At 47.4% G+C, this 15,751-nt stretch overlaps 1 protein-coding gene across 1 annotated transcript in view; it reads left to right on the top strand.

Annotated features, from left to right (window-relative positions):
• The window catches only part of RPH3AL (rabphilin 3A like (without C2 domains)), a 136,206-nt gene that overhangs the window by 6,970 nt on the left and 113,485 nt on the right, over positions 1-15,751 (top strand). The window contains exon 2 of the mRNA XM_080826096.1: positions 4,368-4,534. The gene's annotated coding sequence lies outside the window, so the exon portion shown is untranslated. The remainder of the gene's footprint in view (positions 1-4,367; positions 4,535-15,751) is intronic.

The raw sequence follows: 15,751 nt of genomic DNA, 5'->3' as shown, positions 1-15,751 counted from the left end.
CAGAACCTGGGCACCCAGCCTTGTGTCACCTCCCAATGTCACCAGAAGTCCAAGGTTCCAGGTAGTCAAAGGGGTGGCATGTCTGTATTCATGTCTTGGGTCTAAGGTCACTGCTGCCTTTATTCTGGTTTTGCTAAATCTCTTTCGTTGTTGTTGTTTTGTTGTCAGAGAGAGCAGGTGCACAAGTAGGGGTGCAGCAGGCAGAGGGAGAAGCAGGGTCCCCGCTAAGTAAGGAACCCGATGAGGGACTTGAACCCGGGACCCTGGGATCATGACCTGAGCCAAAGGCAGGTGCTCAACCCACTGAACCACCCGGGCATCCTGTTGCTAAGTCTTGAAGTATGACACACATACAGAGAAGTACACATAACAAAATTGATGAATTTTCACGATATAAACACACACGTGACCAACACCCAGATAAAGAAAACATACCATTACTAGCCTCCTAGGAGCCTTCCTTATGCCTCCAGGAACCTATGACACTGACTTACAACACCTTCTATTTGTTTTGCCTTTTTTGCACTTTATATAAATGGAATCATATGGTACCAGGTATGAGTAGCCGGGAGTGGTGGCCGATTGGCCTGTGCTTGGAAGTGAGAGGGGCAGCCCATCTCATTGTTGGGTGATGGTGTGAGTAGGAAGGAAGAGCCATGGGACAAAGCCAGGGTACAGAGTATGCCAGGGAGACCAACCTGCGGGGCCAAAACCGACCAGAAGAAATTTCACAGGGACCAGGTTGATAAAGCTGTGGGATCTGAGGCTTAGAAAGGAATGTCATGTGGACATCAATTTGTTAAACTAAAAAATGCATCTGCCCTATGACCTAAGGATTCTGTTTCCCAGGATCTGCCCTAAGGAAACTCCGGCATGTGTGCACAGGTGGAAAGTTCTGGAACAGTCTTCATGGCAGTTTGGAGTCGCGAGTAACTACAGTCTGAACATTCACAGGTAGTAGAGCAGCTAAAGAAACTCAAATGTTCATACCCAGCAGTACTGTGCAGCTTTGAAAAAGTAGTAGTCAGAGGCACCTGGGTATCTTAGTTAAGCATCTTCTTTTGGCTCAGGTCATGATTTCAGGGTCCTGGGATCGAGCCCCGTGAGGGCTCTCTGCTCAGTGGGGTGTCTGCTTCTTCCTCTCCTTCTGCCCCTCCCCCTGCTTGTGTGCGCTCTCATTCTCTCAAATAAATAAAACCTTTTTTTTTAAAAAGAAGAAGAATTAGATCTTTATATAACAATATAGATGAAGGGCCCCTGGGTGACTTAGTCAGTTAAGCGTCCAACTCTTGATTTCAGCCAAGGTCATGATCTTTTAGGGTTGTGAAATCAAGCCCCAAGTTAGGCTCCACACTGGGCATGGAGCCTGGTTAAGATTCTCTCTCTCTCCCTCTTCCCTGCCCCCCTAAAACAAAACAAAACTATATATATGAATATATATATATGAAATAATATAAATGAATCTCTAAGACTATAGGGGGAAGAAAGCCAAGTTTCAAAGTGGTAAATAGATTATGATGCTATTTGTAGAAATATATACACATAGTCCTTTATACTTTATATGAGTACGCATACATGCAGCACACATCTATATGTAAAAGCATATAAAATGGTCTAGAAAAATATGTTCCAAACCAATAATAAAAGATGTTATCTCCAGGGAAGGGAGAAGGGGACCAGATTTGTGGGGGGGGGGGGTGGGGATGATCAAAAGGAAATGTATCCTTCTCTGATATTTAAAATTTTTTAAATTATATTTAAATTGGTAAGTTAATTCATATACCTCAAATAATTCACTCATTTTAAGTATACAATCTATTTAAATCCATAAAAAGAAAAGTATTTATATAATTAGAGGTTAATACTAGTCTAACCCCCTTTGTGATAGGAGACTTTCCTCAGTGCATCTCTGAGCACTGATGGACCGTGACACGCTCACTGTTTAGTGCTTGGCTTTTTTTTTTTTTTTAAGATTTTATTAATTTATTTGAGAGAGAGAGAGAGAGAGAAAGCATGAGAAGGGGGAGGGTCAGAGAGAGAAGCAGACTCCTGCCCAGGGGGACTTGATCCTGGGACTCCAGGATCATGACCTGAGCCGAAGGCAGTTGCTTAACCCACTGAGCCACCCAGCGCCCCTAGTGCTTGGCTTTTAAGGGCAGCTGGCATAGGTGGAAAGTCTTCCGTTGTTTGAACTGAGGTAGCCTCTTTGTTGTTCTGCCTCTGAATCTGTCCCTTTGGCGCCATCTCAAATCAGCCTTTTCCATGGGCTGGGATTTTCACTGGTGCAAGATCTCTGTCATGCCCACCTGCTCTGGGGAGAAATAGTCCCCTCTTAAAGGGGTTCCTTGTAGAGTCTGTAGGGTCCCAGGGATCACGCATTCCAGATCCCAGACTGTGCTGGGCACCTGGCTCGAAGCCGTCCTAAAGTTGTGCAGAACAGGACCCTCTGCCCTGATGTTGCTTGACCACGACCTAACACTTTTTCAAAGTAATGGTCTTTTGAATTATAAAAATAACTCACATTCCCTGTGGAAATTTAGAAAACACACAGAAACGCAAGAAAATAAAAGCCATTGATTCTCAACCCCCAGAGATAACTGTTGTTTAACTGTTTTAAAATTGAGATCATTCTATATACATGATTTTATAACCTGGATTTTATTTAACATGTTTGCTTATCTGTAAGAATGATGATTGAAATATATGCAACACACTTTTTTCTTAGTTCACGGTTTTAAAATTATTATTATTATTTTTTTAAGATTTATTTGAGAGAGAGCATGTACATGCTCTCACATGTGTACAAGAAGGGGGAGGGGTGGAGGAAGGGGCAGAAGGAGAGAGTCTCAAGCAGATTCTCTGGTGAGCACAGAGCTGACAGGGGGCTTAGTCCCACGACCCTGAGATCATGACCTGATCCAAAATCAAGAGTTGGACTGACCAAGCCACCTAGGTGCATCTGTGTGTTTTTTTTTTTTAAGATTTCATTTATTTATTTGAGAGAGAGAGACAGTGAAAGAGAGCATGAGAGAGGAGAAGCAGACTCCCTGTGGAGTTGGGAGCCGGATGCGGGACTTGATCCTGGTACTCTGGGATCATGACCTGAGCCAAAGGCAGTTGCTTAACCAACTGAGCTACCCAGGTGCCCCGGTGCATCTATTTTTAAATTTTTTTTTTAATATTATATTTAGGGGCACCTCAGTGGCTCAGTCATTAAGCAGCTGCCTTCGGCTCAGGTCATGGTCCCAGGGTTCTGGGATCGAGCCCCGCATCAGGCTCCCTGCTCAGTGGGAAGCCTGCTTCTCCCTCTCCCACTGCCTCTGCTTGTGTTCCCTCTCTCGCTGTGTCTCTCTCTCTGTCAAATAAATAAATACAATCTTAATAAATAAAGATTATATTTGAGAGAGAGATTGAGGCAGAGAGGGACAATAAGAACGAGCAGGAGGTAGGGACAGAGAGAAAGGGCGAAACAGGCTCCCCACTGAGCATGGAGCCCGATGAGGGACTCAATCCCAGGACTGTGGGATCATGACCTGAGCCAAAGGCAGATGCAAACTGACTGAGCCACCCAGGCGCCCAGCCCCGGGATCTTTTTTTTTTTTTTTTAAACATTTCTTTTCTTTCTTTCTTTCTTTCTTTTTTTTTTTTTTTAAGATTTTATTTATTTGACAGAGAGAGATCACAAGTAGGCAGAGAGGCAGGCAGAGAGAGAGGGGGGAAGCAGGCTCCCTTCTGAGCAGAGAGCCTGATGTGGGGCTCAATCCCAGGACCCTGGGATCATGACTGGAGATGAAGGCAGAGGCTTTAACCCACTGAGCCACCCAGGTGCCCCTTAAACATTTATTTTCAATTGGATATGTTGGAATATAAGAAGTTACTGACTTTAAAAAATTATTGTGAAATGTATGTATACAAGAATATATAAAATATACATGTACAGTTTAAAGGAGAATGATGAAACCGATGTCTGCCTACCTAGCTTAAGAAATAGAGCACCGCTAGCCCTTTAGAATTGCTTTTCTGCCTCTCCTTAAATGGCTCTCTCTCTTTCCCACCCCCAGGGGACGCACTAACCTGGATTTTGTTATAATTATTAACCTTCTGTCCTTCATAGCTTCACCATACGGGTTTATATCCTTCAACGATATGTTGTTGGATTTTTGTATGCTTTTGAGGTATTGGCAGTGGACTCAGGCCGGATCCGTTTTTAAACTGATACGTGTGTGTACGTGTTGTTGACATTCACCTGTTGTTGCATGTGGCTAGTACCCAGTTTATTTCTCCCTGCCACTTGTTGATGGGCATTTGGGTTGTTTCTGCTTTTCTCTACTATCTCCAACATCCTCTCCATGTGTAAATTTCTCTAGGATGTTTACTTGGGAGTAGAATTACAAGGCCATAGGCCCGTGTGCTCCTTCACCTCCTGTCCTTTCGAAGCCACATGTGCTCCCCGAAGCCCTGGACCAGAGTATTGGTTGCTTGGCGTCTTCACCAATCCTTGGTATCATCCACTTTCTTCGTTTTCATCAGTCTGGTGAGTAGGAACTGGTATCTTACTTTGGTTTAAATTGGCATTTCAAGGGGTGCCTGGCTGGCTTGGTTGGTGGAGCATGTGACTTTTGATCTTGGGGTTGTGAGTTCGAGCCCCACATTGGGTATAGAGATTATTTAAAAAAATAAAATAAAATAAAATCTTGGGGCACCTGGGTGGCTCAGTTGGTTAAGCATCTGACTCTTGATTTCAGCTTAGGTCATGATCTCAGGGTCCTGAGATCGAGCCCCCAGTCGAGCTCCATCCTGGGCCTGGAGTCTGCTTGAGATTCTCTCCGCCTCCCCCTCTGCCCCTAACCACTCCCTGCACTCATGCTTTCTGTCTCTCTCTTAAAAAAAAAAAGTAATAATAACAAAATCTTTTTAAAAATTGGCATTTTGATAATTATGGCTAACACCGAATATATTTATGAGCGATTTGTGCGTCCCCATTTATGTACCTGTACTTTTCTTTATCCATTTCTTTCCTATTAGACTTTTTGTCTCTTCCCTTCCCCTCCTCCAGGTGGTGCCCAATTAGATTATTACTGATTCAAAAAAAAAAGATATTGGATTCATAAGTGATCCTCCCACATTCACATTCTGGTACTAATTCTTTGTTTATTATGTGTAATAAACACTTCTCCCAGCTTATGGCTAGCTTTTTCACTATCTTAATCGCATCTTTTATTTTTCTTTTTGAAGATTTTTTTTATTTATTTATTTGTCAGAGAGAAAGAAGAGCACAAGCAGGGGGAGAAGCAGGCTCCCCACTGAGCAGAGAGCCTGATGGGGGGCTCCATCCCAGGACCCTGGGATCATGACCTGAGCTGAAGGCAGACGCGCTCAGGGACTGAGCCACAAAGGCGCCCCTTGTCAAAGGCTTCTTCCTCTCTCACTTAACATAATGTCTTGATACTTGTCGTTGGTGTGTGCTTCCTTTTGATTGCTGTCATGCTCCATTGTATGGATATGTACCATTTACTTACCCGCTAGCCTATGGATAGACCCCTGTGCTGCTTTGAGTTTTTGGCTGTTGTAAACAGAGCAGCCCTGAGTTCCTTGTTGACATATGTTTTCAGGTACCTTATGTATATTATTTCTCTTACATGTTTTACTTCTGTAGGGAGTAGTAGAGTTGCTGGGTCATAGGTTAGGCCTAACTTTTTTTTTTTTTTTAATAGCATAAGATCTGTTCAGAAAACTACTCACATCCTAAGTACACTGCTTGAGTAATTTTTGAAAGTGTACGCTGTCATGTAGCCATCACCCAGGTCAAGGGGTGGGATCTGGGCCCACACTGGGCGGGTCAGCTGGGCTGCCATTCTGGGATCTGACACTTGTGCTGAGTCAAGCAATCAAGGAAACTAGTGGAGTCACTGTCTTTGCAGCGTTGCTGAAGAGACTTTGCAGTCCGGCCTCTTGCCGCTACTAGATTTCCTGTTTTTTTTTCCACATCAGCACCTTCAGCCTTGCCATCGTTTCTGACCTAGGAGGTATCCCTCTGGTGAATTCCTCTGTGCTCACGTCAGCCCGCCCTGGCTTCTGTTGCTTGCAGCCAAACTGCTAGCCCCCATATATTAGTGGATTGCACCCCTCATCTTGCTAGAACTGTCTTAGCAGTGCTTTTAACCAATCCCTATATTTTTATAACCAATCCCTATATTTTTATATGACCCCATTTGAACCCTTGGACTCCTGGGCTAACAAGGTGAGCTCTCGGACAGGTAGTCACTTTACGTCTAATTAAAAAGTTGGTGGCAAAGCTACTTCAAACATTTGGGCTTGGCAAATCTTTGTTTTGTTTTGTTTTGTTTTCTTTCCCCTCTAACTTTAAATTTAGTTTGGAGTTTTGGAACAGTTTTCTCTCGGTCCCTGGTGGGAAGTTAATGGAGAATGCTGGCTTAATTTAGAAGATGAAATGTAGGAGTGTGTATGATTTTCTGAACTTCATTTTTGGAAACCAGGTTCATTTCTCTTGCTCCTCCAAGTGGAGCGCTTGGGGGGCCAGAGGAGGGGGAGCTCGGGGCACTGATCAGAGGGTAGACCCAGAGTCGGGGTTCTTCCGCACCATCCCTCAGGGACCGTTTGCCTAAGAAGGCTCAACATCCAAATCGTTCTATTCTAAGTGGGGCCTCATTGAAAGTAAAAAGGGAAATGAAGTCATTTCTGGTTGCTCTTTAAATGTCATTGAATCACACTGATTAGTGATAGGAGATGACCCAATTCCGATTGGTGTCTGAGTTGTCACAGTGCTTGTCCTCCTTAATGTCAGGGTCTGGGAAAGTGTTTGATCAAGGGGCAGGGGCCATGGGTGAAGTTTGCCAAAAAAGGTCAGCGACAAATGTGAAGTCCTTTCTAACCTCAAATGATAAAACCCAGTCTAGGTTGTGTCTTGGGGCAGCTGCCCGAGTGGCCCGCATTTACTGTTTCCATCCCAGGGCCTTTCTGGACGGCCGGTTCCTGCAGCCGTCTCTTCCTGCCAGTTCTAATTTTTGAGGCGCTTTCCTCATTTGTGGAAGCCTCAGCTTTGGGGTCTAATTATCCCGGCCTAATGTGAAGAGTTTTCTCTCACTGTCTGGGCTTGTTAGGACCTTACACTTAAGACTTGGGCTCAGCAGAAACAGGACCTGGTTCTTCCCTACATAGCCTCCCCCTCTCCCTCGAAAGGGTGCTGCTAGGCCTGTCACTCAGCTGCTTGGATCATCTTGCTTGGCCTAAGCTTCAGGTAGCCATGGCTGTGCTGGGTTTGCCAAAGTCATTTTTGCAAGCTGAGCGTCCTATGAGGGCACCACACAGAAGACAGCTTCGACTTACGTAGTTGATGACAGTGATTTTCCAACAAATGGACATTAAGTCTCTTGTTTTCATGTTACCAGTGTACTGTAATAATTTTCCAACAGTGGGGAGAGAAGCACCTTGGATAAAAGGAGCCTCCTCTCATCCCACACAAAATGGGTCATGGACTGGGATGGCCTCAGACTGCCTGTAAACCTGTCTTTGGATTTGGGTCCCGTGGGGAACTGCATTGCCCTCGACAGGGTGATGGGGGATAACTTGGCAGGGGAGGGACCTTGGGACCAAGCAGGCCTCGTGTGGCATCTCAGTTGCCTTCGCAGAATTGAAACTTGGTGCCTGGGTCCCTCTCTGGGGTCCTCCCAGAGAGGACAAGCCAAGGGAGCTGCCAGAATTCAGTTATGGGCTGACCTCACTTTGCGCAGGCCTGTCTGGAGCATGGGTGGAAGAGCTACTTAGGGTTTGAGGGTTTGCCACCACAGGTCCCTGCCCTGGAGCAGGCTCCCTGACATCACTCTGAGTGCTGAGCTCTGCGGACTGTTAAAGAACATGGGCTCCTAGGGCGTTAGTGTTGGAGTCTGGGGCAGGCATGTGGGATGGCCAGCACGCTGAGATAGCTTGGGAGCTGCTGCGCTCGGAGGAGGGCTGGGTGGCAAGGAGGGCTGTGTGCTGGGGAGGCAGGGTGGGGAGGTGGGGGGTGGGGGTGGGAAGGTAAGGCACCTCTCCAGAGGCTGGCAGGGGGTAGGTTATCCGCAGGAGGCTCACGGGCAGTCGTAGGGTTCTGACACACAGGCGAGGCCAGCAGGGTGGTAGAGCTTCGGAAGCCAAGGGAGTGAGGCTTCAGCAGAGAGGAGGGCGGCCTGTAGCTGGCCCAGAGCCAGAAGTGCCCGGGGTCTGTAGGATGCGGTGGGGGCCTAGCATGAGCAGCACAGAAGCTGGATTGCTTCCTGGGTAAAGGGCAAGGGGCTCTGGGTTCAGACTTAGAGGTTTCATCCTGTCTCTAGCACTCCCTCCCTCTGTGACCTTGAAAAGTTGCTTCACCTCTCTGGACCTCAGTTACCTCATCTGTAAAATGGAAACAGTGAGTCCCTGTGTTGCTATCGTGAGGATGAAATGAGAAGTCTTGGACAAAGCATTTAGAACGATGCTTGGCATGTGGGTGAGGGTGATTCTTATTGCTTGTAACGAGTTCTTGGTTTGGCCTTTGGGGTGTCCTCTGGGCCTTGGACCTGCCTGCTGGTGGGGTTCATACTCAGACATCAGTGCTCTATCTATTTCTGGAACCCACATACCTGCTCCCTTTCTATGGAGCTGTGAGCTCAGTGAGTTCGATGTGTCTCTCAGTTTAATCTTCAGATTTCTGGTGGCATCTCCTCTTTCTGCTCTCTGCCTGGCCTCTGTTCTCTTTGATCCCTAAGTTTATTTGTTATTGCGTTTAGTCCCCAAGCTGCCTCAAGCCCTCCTTGAAAGAGACAGTTATACATTGTGAATGGATGAGTATAATCTTAGATCATACCTTGAATCAGGGTAACAATGTAAGGGGTAGGCTCTGCCTGCCCGTGTCCCTGCCCACTCCTCTTTACCTGAGTTTGGGGGAATCAGTGGAGGCCCTAAGAAGGGTCAGTCACTGGGAACCCCTGCCCCAAACCCACTGCAGAGAAACCCAGATTTTTCTGGTTGTGAAGATGTGCTCTCAGGCCGTGTTGGGTGTTGGTGAGAGGGTGGGTGGAGGAGGACAAAGACGAGCTCCCATTAAGCTCCACTGTGTGCCTGGTACTGTGCAGGTGCCTAATCCGCTTTGGGCTTCTCCAGCAGCCAGAAGGCTCCCACTCGGGATCATTATTGTAGAATTCTAGGGAGTTTATTCTGTAAGTCTGGAGGAGGGAGGTGGGTCTACCGTAGAATCAGTTAGCACCCAGTCATGGGCCATATGAAGGACCAGATGGAAGACCTTCCCCAGGACTTCCTTGTGCTCCTCAAACTTGCCAAGACATATGTCTCAGTCATCTCTCGCCACAATATTGCCGCATAACAAACCACCCAAAACCCACCAGCATATGGCAGTAAGTGGTTATTCCTCATCATGGGTCTTTGGGTTGTGTGGGGTCTGGCTGACCTAGGCTGCGCTCAACGGGATTTGTTGACTTCACGCTGGGAGTTGGGTTTAGGTGTGTTCCGTGTGTCTGTGATCATTTGGACCAGTGACCACAAAGATATGTTTGTGTCATGGTGACAGGCAGGAGTACAAGAGAGCGAGCTCAGGGGCACAAGCACATTTCAAGCCTTCTCTCACATCGTATCCGCTGACATCCCATCAGCCAGTCCCAGGCCGTGTGGTCAGTCCCAAGCCAAGGGACAGGGAAGTACACTGCCCACCACGAGACCATGGCAGAGTGTGGCTATCTTATACAGTGACTGGAAGTAAAGAATTGACCCCAGTAACTCAGTCTACCTTGGGATGACTTTCATTCATTCACTCCGTAAATATTTTTTTTGAAAGACTATGGTGTGCTGTCACTGTGCTGCCTCTGGGGATAGAGCAGTGAACAAAACAGTCCTGGTTCTTGCCTTATGGAACTTCTAGTGAGGGACACACACACACACACACACACACACACACGTGCGTGCATGCATGCAAGAGCTACTTCTGTTGTTAATTATTTAATTACAGTTGTAATCATCCCTACAAAGGAGAAGTAAAGAGCGCTGGGGGGCATGTGCAAAAGGACCTGACCTAGTCCAGGGAGGAGGAGATGGTTGAGCTCAGAAATGAAGGGCAAGACTTAATCGAGCAAAGGATCCCTGATAAGACTTACGGCTGACTTCTCATCAGAGACCATGAAAACCAGGAGGCAGTGGGGCGACAAAGTGCTAACACAAAAAAGACCGTCGACTAAGAATTCTACATCCAGAATCAAATCTATCCTTCAGAAGTGAAAGAGAAATTAAGACATCTCAGATAAATCAAAACTGAATTTGTTGCTGTCAGCCATGCCCTACAAGAAATACTAATGAGAGTCCTTTAGGCTGAAATGAAAGGACACCAGACAGGAACTCATATCCACATGAAGAAATCAGGAGCACCTTTAAAGCTATAGATGTATTTTTTGGTAACTCCTTTCTTTTATCTGCATAAAGCAATAGTTATAAAACTGTGTTGACAGAGTGATAACATTAAGAGATATAGTTTGCATAGCAATAACAGCACAAAGGAGGGGAGAGGAGACAGAGCTATATCATAGTGGAGTCTTTGTTTATTGTTGAAATTGATTTGCTATTAATCAGAGCTAGATCATTTCAAGTTAAAATGTTAATTGTTATCTCCAGGATGCCCACTAAGAAAATAATTTAAAAATATGGAGTAAAAGAGAACTAAAATGGTATGCTGAAAAATCCTTATTTAAGAGCGCCTGGGTGGCTCAGTGGGTTAAAGCCACTGCCTTCGGCTCAGGTCATGATCCCAGCATCCTGGGATTGAGCCCCGCATCGGGCTCTCTGCTCAGCAGGGAGCCTGCTTCCTCCCTTCTCTCTCTGCCTGCCTCTCTGCCTACTTGTGATCTGTCTGTCAAATAAATAAATAAAACCTTAAAAAAAATCCTTATTTAACATAAAAGAAGGCAGTCATGGAAGAATGTAGGAATAAAAATACATGACATAGAGAAAACAAATAGCAAAATGGCATAAATCTTATCCATAATTGCATTAAGTGCAAATGGACTAAAAAGTCCGATAAAAGACAGGGATTAACAGAATGAATGAACCCAACTCTATACTGTCTATGAGAAACACACTTTAGATTTAAAGATACATGTCAGTGGAAAGTAAGGGAGTAGAAGAAGATACACCACATTAGCAGTAACTAAGAGCGAGCTGAGATGGCCATGCTGATAGCAGAGAAAATGTTTAAGACAGAAATAGTGACAAGAGACAAGACATTTTGTAATGTGCGTACATTACTGTTAACTGATCAAGAAAACATGTCAATTATATATGCACCTAACAAGGGACCCCTGAAATACTCAAAGTGAAAACTAACAAAGATGAGGGGAGAAGCAGACAATTCAACAGTCATAGTTGGAGACTTCAAGGTTCCAAAGTAATAGATGGACTGGGGCAGACCAGATCCACAAGGGAACACAGGGCTTGAACAACCCTGTCAACCAGGTAAGACTGACAGATGTCTACACAGCACGCTTCCCAACAGAAGCAGAGTCCACGTTCTTCTCAAGGGCTCAAGGAATTTGCTCCAGGAGATAACCGTATCCTGAAATAAGCCTCCTTAAATTTCAAAGGATCAAAATCCTTCAAAGTATGTTCTCTGCATACAGTGGAATGAAATTAGAAATCAGTAACAAAAGGGAATTTGGGAAGTTCACAAACAGATGGAAAGTAAGCACGGCTATCTAGCCGATGGGTCCAAGAAGTCATGAGAGAGATTAAAAAATACTTTGAGATGTAAGAAAATACGACATGCCCAAAGTTCTGGGATGCAGCTGAAGCCGTGCTTAGGAGGAAATTTACATTAAAAGTATTAATTAATTAATACTGTATTAATAAAGGAGAAAGACCTCAAATTAATAATCTTCCATCTTCAGAAACTGGAAGAAGAACAAACTAAATCCAAAGTGAGCAGAAGGAAAGAAATAATAAAGATTAGAGCACAGATAAATGAAAGAGTAGAAAAGGCAACCTGTTACATGGCCCCATTTATATGAAATGTCCAGAACATGCAAATTCATAGAGAAAACAAGGGGATTAGTGGTTGTTGGGAGGTTGCTGAGGGGAGGGAGAATGGGGAGTGAGTGCTGGGAGAGGGTGGGCTAGCAGGGAGGATTTTGGTTTTATCTTCAGATCAGTAGGAGGCTCCTGGAGGATGGACCTAGAGAGTTCCATTTTGGGTTGCATTTTGAAGAGCTGTCTGTGACCTTGGAGGAGAACGGATTGGAGAGGGTCAACAGTGGGTTTGGGGAGGCCTCTGCATTTCAGGGAGGTTATTGTTCAAGGTTCTCCCAGCTAGATGGAGTCAGACCTTCCTGGCCACTGATTGGAACCCCTCTGGGTGTTTTTCATCAGCCCAGAGACTGGCTGAGATCTCCTGGCTTAACGTGTGGTCGGGAACGGACCTCATATTCATCTGGCTAACGAGGGCTAGGTGGTTGCAAGCAATAGCCATTGAATAAAAATGGGAATTTATTGCCAGGTCACTGGAGTATCTCATGGAAGCTCAGGCCCCTGGAAGGGCTGAATCAAGCCCATGGACCCGAGGGAAACACAGCAGCCCTCTCTCTGACTCGTGTTTGCTTCAGCCTCATGTGGCCTCTTGTTTCCCACTGCACATGATCCTTTTCTTTCCTGGGTATCCACATGGGGGAAGTGGGCCCTCCACCAGCTCCTAGGTTTACAGCTTACTCTTCCAGAAAGCAGTTGAGACTCAGCCCATTTCCCAGATTTTCAAGGGGAAGGACTTCAACATCCCTGCTTGCACGGGACGCACCCCCAGAGGGTCAGTTGGGCCCAAGGGGGCTGGTCACAGTGTAAATGCTGGGCTTCTACAGCGCCCCCACCCCCAAAGGCAGTTGGGCAGCGGTGGTAAGGTGGAGGAGGGGAAGGGTCATCAGATAAAGGCCAGGTTCTTTTACGGCAGGGTGCCCCCCCAAACCGGACACACACACTTGGGGTAACTCGCTGCCTAAGACTGGTCTGCCCCCAGGGATAATCTACACGAGACCTTCTTCTGTCACTTGAACTGGTTTGCAGATTCATTCTTGATTGTCCATCTCCCCTACGCTTTTGGCCTTTACTTTCAGCCTCTGGCTGGGTCGGGAACGTTCCAGAATTTAGAATTAGTCTTACCACCTTTGTGAATTCTGTCCGTTCCCCCAGTAAAGAAAGACCTAACCGTTCCCCGCTGACCAATGTGTTGAAGAGGACCCCGGTTATTGTCATTGTCTCGTTTTCACCTGCTGCTTGAAACTCAGTGGCACTGACTTTAGGTACCTCCAAACCCTGGTGATTGTGGAGTAAATGGGCCTCTGATTGCAGACGGGAGGCCACAGGAAGTGCGTGAGACATCCGCTGGGAGGTGTGCATGGGGGTTGGCTGCCGGTGACCTCACACTGCCCCATGTTTTCCAGCCTCCGCTCATGCTCTTTACCTGGCCTGCAGGTGGTGCATGGGGCCTGGAGCCCTGGTCCTTGGCACCAGGGGGAGGTGGCGGCTGCCAATTCCAGTCCCAAGGAGTGTGATTGATCTGCACGGTGCTTTTTCTCTGGCTGTGAGAAGCCGGGACTTGAAGTCCTTCAGTCAGGCGCGGTTCTCAGACACTGGGGTGGAGGGAAGGGAGGGACAAGGAAGGACTCTGCATACAGATGTCAGCTCCAAAGGCTCAACTCTTGTGGAATGCCTCCAGCAATTGTAGGAAGCCATGCAGTGTGGCGTTTTCTTGTTCATGGTTGGGTGCTGGTTGCCCAGAATATTCTTTCCAGTGCTGATAATGATGCCGGCGGCATAAGCTGGGGGCTTACCGCTGATTAGCAGTCAGGAACCTCTCCATTTAGTCTCTGTTACAACTGAACAAAGTAAGTAGGACAGATTGTTTTATATGCATTCAGTAGTTGGTAAAACCTCAGGTTGCCCGGCGAGGGGCGGGGTGGTGAGAGTCGTTTTTCTCCTGTACTTCCGTCACTGCTGGTCCGAGCTGGGACGAAAGGCCCAGCCTCTCCTCTCTAATCCCAGATTCTCTTCACGGCAGGGCGTGGGGGTGATCCAAATGCTTTCGTTCTTTCTCGTCTTCCCCATCTTCTGCCCATCTCTCCCTGTAGGCCTCCATCTGGCTCCATGAAGGAATCCAGATTGCCCACAGGAATATAGCTTTCTCTCTAGATCTGGAATATAGACAACATGTAGAAATACGTCTTTGCAACAGAAACATAAAATAGATATTCTATGTCAGATCTAGAAGAGGGTGTTTTCTGTATACGTAGGTACATATGTTTGTATGTGTATGTGTATGTGATTAAATAGAAACCTGCAAAAGCAAGATCAGGAAAAATATAGATTAACCAGAAGGTCAGAACCAGGGAGAGAGAATACACGCTCAGGCCAGAGAGCTGTGCACAGTTGGCTGCCTCTGAACCACAAATTTAGCTCTGAACTCATGAGTGGTCGAAGCAGGAAAACGGTATTATTTGCACAGTCCATGTGGTCCATAAGGAATAGGATACCAGTCACTGGGGGATACTCCAGGCCATTAGATCTACAGGAAATTTCTTGCCTGCCTGGTCCTCTATGGGACTGCAAGTGGCACAGAAAATATGGGACATGGTGGTGTACTCCTGCTCCCGTGGGCAGATGTCACTGACCGGTCATGGCCCTTGCCTGCAGAGGCCAGACAGAACCTTGCCATCCTTCTAGCATGTGCTCTGGGCAGCCATTGCCGGGACTGTGCCCGCACCGGGCATGATGGCAGTGTTGGGAGCCACGAGAGAGCTGTGAGCGGAGAGCCGCATGCTCGGGCTTAGCGCTGCCGAGGTGTGACAGAGGCGGGCCTGTCCTGTGTGCACCGCAGATCCGTTTGCTGCGAAAGCCCTCTGGGTACCAGTGACCTGTCAGGGTGAGAAGAGGGGATAAATGCATCTGCAAGGACACGGACACACCAGCAGTTCCTGACTCACTCCAGCCACTCACTTGTTCCCCAGGTGTTTAGCAAAGTGTGCCTGGCCCACCGTCCTCTCCCTTCTGGGGCCCGTCACCACCTCCAAGATGCCCTCCTTGACTTCCTCTACTTTGGAGCTCATGAACCGTGCACTTTCCTCTCAGAGCCCCCATCACAGCTGGTACCGATGCATTTATTTGCGCTGATTTGTTTGGTGGCTCTGTTGCCCTCCAAGACATGAGCTCCAAGGCAGGGATGGGGTGTGTCTTGCTCATGCCCCCTCCTATGCCAGCATAGGCTTGGTCCATTGTAGGTGCCTGGTGCATAACTGTGGCGTGAATGAGTGAAAGCACAAAGGTGAAGCAGGTGCAGGCTTTTCCTGGTGAAGACCGGCATAAGGGAGCCAATGCCCAGCCCTGAGGGGTGTGGGGACAGTGTCAAAGGGGACAGGGAGATCAAGGAAGGCTTCTGGGAGTAGCCCCACTGGCTGAGTCTACAAGGATGAGGTGGAGGGGAGGGTCATCCAAGGCGGGGGGGGGGGGGGGTGGGGTGGGGGGGTGGTAGGTAGGGAGCTGAGGCACAGAGGCAGCGCTGGAGGAGGGAAGGGCCAGGATTACTTTGGAGTGCTGTAAGGGCAGTGGGGGGGGGGGTGGGGAGCTAGCTGCTGGAGCTGTGCTCAAAGGCGACTGGGGCAGCAGAGGGGAGGGCAGCAGTTTTGTAGGTGGAGCAGGGATGGGGTGGGGGAGGGACCTCAGGCAGGCAGGGGCAGAG

This window comes from Martes martes (genome assembly GCF_963455335.1).
Source record: "Martes martes genome assembly, chromosome: 16".
Classification (NCBI taxonomy): Eukaryota; Metazoa; Chordata; class Mammalia; order Carnivora; family Mustelidae; genus Martes; species Martes martes.
Note: the sequence above shows the minus strand (reverse complement) of the source record. Positions and strands in the feature narration are given on the sequence as shown.